We start from the raw sequence: 11,269 nt of genomic DNA on the forward strand, positions 1-11,269 counted from the left end.
TTGACATAGATTGCAATCCTTCATGTCCTATTATTCTTGGTAGACCTTTCCTTAGAACGATTGGTGCAATTATTGATATGAAGGAAGGGAATATTAGATTCCAATTTCCGTTAAGGAAAGGCATGGAACACTTCCCAAGAAAGAAGATTAAATTACCTTATGAATCTATTATGAGAGCCACTTATGGATTGCCTTCCAAAGATGGCAATACCTAGATCTATCCTTTCTTTTATGCCTAGCTAGGGGCTTTAAACGATAGCGCTTGTTGGGAGGCAACCCAATTTTATTTTTAGTTTATTTGCTTTTTGCTTCTATTTAGGAATAAATATTTGATCTAGCCTCTGGTTAGATTTGTTTTTATGTTTTAATTAGTGTTTGTGCCAAGTTAAACCTATAGGATCTTCTTGCATGATAGTTATTTGATCTTGCTGAAAATTCCAGAAACTTTCTGTTCACGAAAACAATTGTTAAAAATCACCAGAACGTGATAAAATACTGATTACAATTTATGCTGATCAATAAACAAATTTTATAGGTCTTCCTATTTTGGCTGAATTTTTGGAGTTCCGGAAGTTTGCGTTAGTTACAGATTACTACAGACTATTCTGTTTTTGACAGATTCTTTTTTTCGTGTGTTGTCTGCTTATTTTGATGAATCTATGGCTAATAAAATAGTTTATAAATCATATAGAAGTTGGAATACAGTAGGTTTAACACCAATATAAATAAATAATGAGTTCATTACAGTACCTTGAAGTGGTGTTTTGTTTTCTTTCGCTAACGGAGCTCACGAGATTTTCTGCTAAGTTTTGTGTTGTGAAGTTTTCAAGTTTTGGGTAAAAGATTTGATGGATTATGGAACAAGAAGCGGCAAGAGCCTAAGCTTGGGATTCCCATGGCACCCCAATATAATCTAAGGACACCAAAAAGCCAAAGCTTGGGGATGCCCCGGAAGGCATCCCCTCTTTCGTCTACTTCCATCGGTAACTTTACTTGGAGCTATATTTTTATTCACCACATGATATGTGTTTTGCTTGGAGCGTCTTGTATTATTTGATTTTTTATTTGTTAGTTTGCCACAATCATCCTTGCTGTACACACCTTTTGAGAGAGACACACATGATTCGGAATTTATTAGAATACTCTATGTGCTTCACTTATATCTTTTGAGCTATATAGTTTTTGCTCTAGTGCTTCACTTATATCTTTTAGAGCACGGTGGTGGATTTGTTTTATAGAAACTATTGTTCTCTCATGCTTCACTTATATTATTTAGATATTCCTACAAAACAACATGGTAATTTTCTTAAATTGACAAATTAGTCCTAAAGTAATTGGCATCCAGGACTAGAAAAAATTATCTTATGAGTGTGTTGAATACTATGAGAAGTTTGATGCTTGATAATTGTTTTGAGATATGAAGATGGTGATATTAGAGTCATGCTAGTTGAGTAGTTGTGAATTTGAGGAATACTTGTGTTAAAGTTTGTGATTCCCGTAGCATGCACGTATGGTGAACCGTTATGTGATGAAGTCGGAGCATGATTTATTTATTGATTGTCTTCCTTATGAGTGGCGGTCGGGGACGAGCCATGGTCTTTTTCTACCAATCTATCCCCCTAGGAGCATGCGCGTAATACTTTGCGTTGATAACTTGTAGATTTTTGCAATAAGTATATGAGTTCTTTATGACTAATGTTGAGTCCATGAATTATACGCACTCTCATCCTTCCACCGTTGCTAGCCTCTCTAATACCGCGCACTTTTCGCCGGTATCATACACCCACCATATACCTTCCTCAAAACAGCCACCATACCTACCTATCATGGCATTTCCATAGCCATTTCGAGATATATTGTCATGCAACTTACCACCGTTCCGTTTACTATGACACGCTCCATCATTGTCATATTGCTTTGCATGATCATGTAGTTGACATCGTATTTGCACCGTTCATAATTCTTTCATACATGTCACTTTTGATTCATTGCATATCCCGGTACACCGCCGGAGGCATTCACATAGAGTCATATTTTGTTCTAAGTATTGAGTTGTAATTCTTGAGTTGTAAGTAAACAAAAGTGTGCTGATCATCATTATTAGAGCATTGTCCCAAGTGAGGAAAGGATGATGGAGACTATGATTCCCCCAAAAGTGGGGATGAGCCTCCGGACGAAAAAAAAGAGGCCATAAAAAAAGAGAAAAGGCCCAAATAAAAAATGAGAGAAAAAGAGAGAAGGGACAATGTTACTATCCTTTTACCACGCTTGTGCTTCAAAGTAGCACCATCATCTTCATGATAGAGAGTCTCCTATGATATCACTTTCATATACTAGTGGGAATTTTTCATTATAGAACTTGGCTTGTATATTCCAATGATGGGCTTCCTCAAAATGCCCTAGGTCTTCGTGAGCAAGCGAGTTGGATGCACACCCACTTAGTTTCTTTTGTTGAGCGTTCATATACTTATAGCTCTAGTGCATCCGTTGCATGGCAATCCCTACTCACTCACATTGATATCTATTAATGGGCATCTCCATAGCCCGTTGATACGCCTAGTTGATGTGAGACTATCTTCTCCTTCTTGTCTTCTCCACAACCACCATTCTATTCCACATATAGTGCTATGTACATGGCTCACGCTCATGTATTGCGTGAAGATTGAAAAAGTTTGAGAACACCAAAAGTATGAAACAATTGCTTGGCTTGTCATCGGGGTTGTGCATGATTTAAATATTTTGTGTGGTGAAGATAGAGCATAGCCCGACTATATGATTTTGTAGGGATAACTTTCTTTGGCCATGTTATTTTGAGAAGACATAATTGCTTGGTTAGTATGCTTGAAGTATTATTATTTTTATGTCAATATTAAACTTTTATCTTGAATCTTTCGGATTTTAATATTCATACCACAATTAAGAGAATTACATTGAAAATTATGCTAAGTAAGCATTCCACATCAAAAATTCTGTTTTTATCATTTACCTACTCGAGGACGAGCAGGAATTAAGCTTGGGGATGCTTGATACGTCTCCAACGTATCTATAACTTTTTATTGTTCCCTGCTATATTATATTCTATTTTGGATGTTTAACGGGCTTTATTATACACTTTTATATTATTTTTGGGACTAACCTATTAACCGGAGGCCCAGCCCGAATTGCTGTTTTTTTGCCTATTTCAGTGTTTCACAGAAAAAGAATATCAAACGGAGTCCAAACGGAATGAAACCTTCGGGAACGTGATTTTCGGAACGAACGTGATCCAGAGGACTTGGAGTCTACGTCAAGAAATCAACCAGGAGAGCATGAGGCAGGGGGGCGCGCCTACCCCCCTGGGCGCCACTACTAGAAAAAGGCCTGCTAGTGGCGCACCTGTTTTGCCTACTAATGGCGCACTACAGGTGCGCCACTAGCACCACGCCACTAGAATTTTTTACTAATGGCGCACCACAGGTGCGCCATTAGTAACAATTTTTTTCAAATATTTTTTCAGAATATTTTTTTAAATTTTTTTCAATTTTTTTCTTAATCTCGGGTCACTATGGCTTAATCTCGGGTCAATATGCTTAATCTCAAGTCAAATCGCACTAAGTGGTCAAACTTCCCGAAAGGTCACCCATCCTCACACTACTGCAGCCCGAGCACGCTTAACTTCACAGTTCTATCCAACCCCAGCATCACCTCACTTAACGCGCTTAATTTTTTTCTTCTACTAGTGGCGGACCTAGCAAACGGTGCGCCACTAGTAAGTTTGAATTTTTTTGAATTTTTTTGCCTCTAGATCTTGAAAGCCCCGTAACTTTTTTCCTGTTAGGTTTTTGGGGATTTTGAAAATGTTTAACGGGGTTCCCCCGGTTAAATTCGGATGTAACTTTTTGAGTAGATGATTTTTCATATAAAAAACTTTTTAATCCGAGTTCGTATGCAAAAGTTATGCCCATTTTACAAATTCCAGAGAGATTTTGCAAATAAAGTCGAAATTCATATTTGTAAATTTTCCCAACAACTAGACCACATATCACATGGGAAGCTTATTTTCTTTTATTTTTTTGACATTTCCATCATTTTCTTTTATTTTTTTAAAAACTGAAAAGGCGGTCCAGGGGGGTGCATTCGGTTGAATTTTTGGGTCAAGTTAGTAATGGCGCACCGTGGGAGTGGTTCGCCATTACTCAACTAGTAATGGCGCACCACTCCCACGGTGCGCCATTACTAGTTTTGAAAAAAAATTGAAAAAAAATTACTAGTGGCGCACCGTGGATGTGGTGCGCCATTACTAGTTTAACTAGTAATGGCAAACTAGTAATGGCGCACTATCCCCTGGTGCGCCATTACTAGTTTTAAAAAAAATTAAAAAAATTTGTTACTAGTGGCGCACCGTGGATGTGGTGCGCCATTAGTATTTGGACACTAATGGCGCACCAACACATGGTGCGCCATTAGTATGTAGTAGTGGCGCACCACATGTCTGGTGCGCCACTAGTGTCCATATCATCTATAGCCCTTTTCCTAGTAGTGCGTGCCCTCCACCCTCGTGGGGCCCACGTTGCTCCACCGACGTACTTCTTCCACGTATATATACCTACGTACCCCCAAACTATCAGACACGGAGCCAAAAACCTAATTCCACCACCGCAACCTTCTGTACCTATGAGATCCCATCTTGGAGCCTTTTCCGGCGCTCCGCCTGAGGGGGCATTGATCATGGAGGAGTTCTACATCAACACCATAGCCTCTCCGATGATGTGTGAGTAATTTACCTCAGACCTTCGGGTCCATAGTTATTAGCTAGATGGCTTATTCTCTCTCTTTGGATCTCAATACAAAGTTCTCCACGATTCTCATGGAGATCTATTCGATGTAATCTTCTTTTGCGGTGTGTTTGTTGAGACCGATGAATTGTGGGTTTATGATCAAGTTTATCTATGAACAATATTTGAATCTTCTCTGAATTCTTTTATGTATGATTGGTTATCTTTGCAAGTCTCTTCGAATTATCAGTTTGGTTTGGCCTCCTAGATTGATCTTTCTTGCAATGGGAGAAGTGCTTAGCTTTGGGTTCAATCTTGCGGTGTCCTTTCCCACTGACAGCAGGGGCAGCAAGGCACGTATTGTATTGTTGCCATCGAGGATAACAAGATGGGGTTTATATCAGATTGCATGAGTTTATCCCTCTACATCATGTCATCTTGCTTAAAGTGTTACTCTGTTCTTATGAACAAAATACTCTAGATGCATGCTGGATAGCGGTCGATGTGTGGAGTAATAGTAGTAGATCCAGGCAGGAGTCGGTCTACTTGTCACGGACGTGATGCCTATATACATGATCATACCTAGATATTCTCATAACTATGCTCAATTCTATCAATTGCTCAACAGTAATTTGTTCACCCACCATAATACTTATGCTCTTGAGAGAAGCCACTAGTGAAACCTATGGCCCCCGGGTCTATTTTCCATCATATTAATATTCCAACACTTAGTTATTACTTTTGCCTGTTATTTTACTTTGCATATTTATTTCTCTTTATCATAAAAATACCAAAAATATTATTTTATCATATCTATCAGATCTCACTCTCGTAAGTGACCGTTGAGGGATTGACAACTGTAACACCCCGCATGTAACTTGCCATATTTGTAACTCCGACTCTTGCCATTTCCGGCTATGTGATATGTTTTTCCCTCCGTTGTTGGGTTTTGTCTTTCGTTTTGTATTTTGTCATGTCATGCATTTTCATATCATGTCATCATGCGCATTGCATTCGCATACGTGTTCGTCTCATGCATCCGAGCATTTTCCCCGTTGTCCGTTTTCCAATACGGCGCTCCTATCTCCTCTGGTGCACCCCTCTAGTTTTCTTTCATGTGCGTGTGTCAAACTTTCCCGGAATGGACCGAGGCTTGTCAAGTGGCCTTAGTATACCACCCGGAGTCTACCGGTCAAGTTTCGTTCCATTCGGAGGTCGTTTGGTACTCCATCGGTTAACCGGGCATCCGCAAGGTCCATTTGAGTGTCCAGCAAAAACCCCCTCCAAAACCAGCCCAAAGCCCACCAAACTCTCTTCCATGCTCTAGGTCGTTCGATAACGATCGTGTGGGCGAAAACCGCTCCTCATTTGGAGTCTCCTAGCTCCCTCTACCTATAAATGAGTGGGCATCCCAGATTTTTATCAGCAAGTGCTCCTGTTTGAGATGCGATAACTTCGTACATGTAGCTCCGATTCGCGCGTGTAATATGTCAAATTGTTCGTCTCGTGATGCTCTTCATTTTGTTCAATTGCACCATTTTCATTAGAGGTCATCTTGATGCCCAAATCTTTGTTGGAAGAGGGCTAGTTGCTGTTAATCTCTGGTTCTTGTCAGAACTTGGAGATTTGTCATTTTTGTATCATTTAATCTGTGCATCTTTTGGGCATAAGCTCTACATGTGTTTTGAAGTATGCCATGCCATCTTGCCAGTGGTATAGTCCATGTATTTTTGTGGTCTTTGTGGTGGCTAGCACAAGCATGCAAAGTAGGCCCCGTAATATTTCTGATTTCAGGGACTTAGTGATTTCTCTTAAGTCTTTGTCTGCTGTAATTTTGTTGCCATAGAAACTTGATGCTACAGAGAGATCCATGCATAATTTGGAGATGTTAAGTAAGTATGTTTTGTAGCTATAGTTGTAATTGATCCATTCCTGCAATGTTTTGCAATTTTAGAGTAACATAGCATGACTCAATCTTGCTCTACTTTTGCTATAAAATATTTCTGGCAGATTCTTAACATGACATGCATTTTTGCCAAGCTTATTGTAGTTGATCCATACATGCTATATAATTGTTCTTGCCATGGATAGCTTCTTAAACATGCCATCTTGCTGTAGGTATGCTTGGTTTGTCATGCATTTCTCTGTAGTGAGTGCTTCAAGCTCACAAAGAGGCCGACATATTAACATTTCTGCCATGCTCTGTTTTTCTGCTAAGTCTGAAACCTGATAACGAAACTTGCTATGTTTACATGCTTGCCACCATATCTTCTGGTCCTTTTTGGCTTATGGTCAGTAAGGGACTTTTGTCATGTGCATTTAGTAGAACACTACCATGCCTTGTTCTGCTATTTTAAGTTTCTGTAGCATATTGATTTCGTGCTCTGAACATTGCGATGATGTATTTTGGATGATGTATGATGATATTTATGTATTTTGTGAAGTGGCGATTGTAAGCCAACTCTTTATCCCATTCTTGTTCATTACATGGGATTGTGTGAAGATGACCCTTCTTGCGACAAAACCACTATGCGGTTATGCCTCTAAGTCGTGCCTCGACACGTGGGAGATATAGCCGCATCGTGGGCGTTACAAGTTGGTAATCAGAGCCATCCCCGACTTAGGAGCCCCCTGCTTGATCGAATCGCTGACGTTGTTGAGTCTAGAACAAAAATGTTTTGAGTCTTAGGATTATATATATCGGAGAGTAGGATTCTTTTTACTCCTCAGTCCCTTCGTCGCTCTGGTGAGGTGTCCTGACGTAGAGTTTTGACTATTCTCTCCTCAAATTTCACTAAAAAAAATTTTAGGATCACGCGGGTATCTTGGAATCGTTCCGATCGATTTGTGACGAGAACATTGTTCTTGGTGCCTCCTGTCATTTAGGGGTTGTGGCAGTGTCCCGGGGAGTTGAGCTCCGAGGTGTTGTCGTCACAATTTTATCGTTGCAGTTCTGGAATACCTGAGTTTCGCCGACATCGAAATCTCTTTTATGCAGTTGTTGGTGAGATCACCTCGACGCCACCCAGTACTGGGGCGGGAGTTCGGGAGTATTGCCATAACTTGTATAACGGATGTTTTTCGAAGGTTGAGGTAAATGATTTCTGAAGGTTTCTTGGTTATGTGTTGACGGATGGATACAGCTGGATCTAGGGATTGTTAGTTCGGGTGATATATATTTGTGTCCCCTGTATCCCCTACACCAGATTGCATAACCAGAAAGTTTCGGGAGTTTATAAGTGGGAATTCAAGTAGCCTTAGGATATCTTTCCGACAGACGCATGATATGAGATTGGGGTTCGACGTCTAGTGGTCCGCCTGTATACGGTTGATTTTACAGTGGTCTCGTTGTGTCTTAAAGAGTCCATGGCTTTGCCGACTCGGGGACGCTTCGTATGTCATGTGCACAGCCTTGTACATGATGGTGCTGTACGATTGAGCCCGTGTGGGCCCCACCACGAAAACTTCGGATGAAATATCTATCATATGTTTGTTCCGGCTTATTCTGCAAGCCAATACTTTGTTTTATTTTGTTCATTCCATATCTTTTTCAAGTGGCTTCTCAACTTATGGAAGTGTGATGATTTACTACGGAATTCATTCGTTCATCTTCGTTCGAATGTTTATTGTGAAGACTACATGTTGCAATTTCTATCCGTTAATTCTACTTATCTTTTGTCTATCAAGATGCTAACGGATGTCACCCTTTTCAGGATGGCTCCGCCAACGCGTCAGAATCCGGATCGCAATGAAGGGAGTCAAGCGAACCCTCCGCCACCACCTCCACCTCCGGAGGCATGGCAAGCAATCATGGCAGCCACCAACGCCAATGCTCAGATGATTCTGCAACTCTTGCAAGAACGTACTCAAGGGCAAGGCAATCAAGGTCAAGGCAACAATCAGTTTCACTTTGCCACTCTCAACCAGTTTCTCGCAAATCAGCCCAAGTCTTTCAGCTACTGTGCCGAGGCCACGGATGCCGATGACTGGCTCGTGGACATCAACAAGCATTTTGAATGTAGCAATGTCAGGCCTGAGGACTTTGTCAAGTTCGCTTCTTTCCAGCTCAAGGACCAAGCTGCTGATTGGTTTCAACAATACAAAGATTCCAGAGGAGGTCGTGTGATTACTTGGACTGACTTCTGTCGGGACTTCAAAGCGCACCACATTCCACAAAGTGTTGTTGAGAGCAAGCGTGAGGAGTTCCGCAATCTCAAGCAAGGAAACATGTCTGTGTATCAATACAACATTCAGTTTCAGAAACTTGCTCGCTTCGCTAAACAAGACGTTCCTGATGAGAAGAGCATGATCTATCACTTCAGAGGTGGCCTTAAAGAGGATCTACAGTTAGCTCTCGTTCTTGTTGAGCCTACTCAGTTTGATCAATTCTATAATATGGCACTGAAGCAAGAGGCTGCTCAGCTCAAGTGTGAGGCTTCTAAGAAGAGAGTCAGAGACGTAGTTCAGTCTTCTTCTTCCTCACTTGTGACAGCTAAGCAACAGAAGTTCTGGTTGCCTCCTCCTCCTCCTCCGTTTCGTCAGCCTTACCAGCAGAAGAACAAAGGTGGCCATGGTTCTTCAAACTCTTCCAACTCTGGCTATCAGAACAAGTCTCAGAATCAAGCTCCCAAGTCCAATGCTCCTTATCACCGTCCACTCTCAGAGGTGACTTGCAACAAATGTCAGCAGAAAGGTCACTATGCTAACAAGTGCTTCAACCAGAGGCGTCTTCCTCCTCCTCCTCCTGTCAGATCTTCCAGCAATGCAGTGGTCAAGCATAATCCAAAGTTTGCAAAGGTGAACATGATGAATGCAGCCCAAGCGGAGGAATCTACTGATGTGATAATGGGTAATCTCTCAGTTAATGATATTCCTGCAAAAGTTCTTTCTGATACTGGTGCATCGCATTCTTTCTTGTCATACCCATTTGCATCGAAGCACAATGTTGACACAGAGATTTTATCCAAAGTTATGCAAGTTGTTTCTCCGGGAAAGCTTTTGTCGTCTAGTTTGGTTGCTCCCGATGTTTCCATCAAGATGGGTGACTATAAATTTCAGTCTTCTCCAATTGTTCTTGGTGACTCGGATATTGATCTAATTCTCGGGATGGACTGGCTTTCTAAGCACAAGGCTCAACTTGATTGTGCTGCCAGGGAAATTCAATTGACACACTCGTCTGAGGATGTGATTATTTTTGCCGCTCGTGATGAAACCATTCGGTTTTACTCTCTCAATGAGAAGGGCGAATTGGATGCCATCTCTCAAATTCCAGTCGTTTGCGAGTATCAAGATGTTTTTCCAGAAGAGCTTCCGGGTATGCCTCCGCACCGGCCAGTTGAGTTCGTTATCGAACTAGAGCCTGGTACTGTACCCGTTTGCAAGCGTCCATACAAGCTTGGACCAAACGAGCTGAAGGAATTGAAGAAGCAGCTCGATGAACAAGAACGTCTGGGTTTGATCAGACCGAGTTCTTCTCCATGGGGTTGTGGTGTTCTTTTTGTCAAGAAGAAGGATGGCACGGACCGACTTTGTGTCGACTACCGTCCATTGAACAAGAAGACAATCAAGAACAAGTATCCACTTCCCAACATCAATGAGCTATTTGAGCAACTCAAAGGGGCTAAAGTATTCTCGAAGCTTGACCTTCGTATGGGTTATCATCAGATTCGCATTCGTGAAGAAGATATTCCCAAGACAGCATTCAGAACAAGCTTTGGTTCTTATGAATATACTGTCGTGTCTTTCGGCCTTGTCAATGCTCCTCCGGTGTTCTCTCGGATGATGAATTTCATCTTCAACCCCTATACCAATGAATTCGTTCTGGTGTATCTCGATGATATCTTGGTCTTCTCCAAGAATAAGCAGGATCATGCCAAACATTTGCGATTGGTGCTCGACAAGCTCAGAGAGTATCAATTCTATGCGAAGTTCTCCAAATGTGAGTTTTGGCTTGATGAAGTTCTTTTCCTTGGTCACATCATCTCTGCCAAAGGCATCGCTATTAACCCCGAGAAGGTGTCCGCGGTTCTGGATTGGGGACCTCCTCAAAATGTCAAGCAGCTCCGCAGTTTTCTGGGTCTTGCAAGCTATTGCCGAAGATTCGTTGAGAATTTCTCCAAGATTGCAAAGCCTCTTTCCAACCTCCTGCAGAAGCATGTGAAGTATGTCTGGTCTCCTGAGTGTGAAGTTGCTTTCAACACTCTCAAACAGAAACTAGTCACAGCTCCTGTCTTGACTCCTCCTGATGAATCCAAGCCGTATGAAGTCTTCTGTGATGCTTCTCTCCAAGGTCTCGGTGCTGTGTTAATGCAAGAGAAGAAAGTTGTGGCTTATACCTCTCGACAGTTGAAGACCAACGAGAAGAACTACCCCACTCACGATCTTGAGTTGGCGGCAGTTGTCCATGCATTGATTACGTGGAGACATCTCTTGTTGGGAAGACAAGTGGACATTTTCACTGATCACAAGAGTCTCAAGTATATCTTCACTCAGCCCAACCTCAACCTCAGGCAGAC

The sequence above is a fragment of the Aegilops tauschii genome, chromosome 2 (assembly GCF_002575655.3).
Source record: "Aegilops tauschii subsp. strangulata cultivar AL8/78 chromosome 2, Aet v6.0, whole genome shotgun sequence".
Lineage (NCBI taxonomy): Eukaryota > Viridiplantae > Streptophyta > Magnoliopsida > Poales > Poaceae > Aegilops > Aegilops tauschii.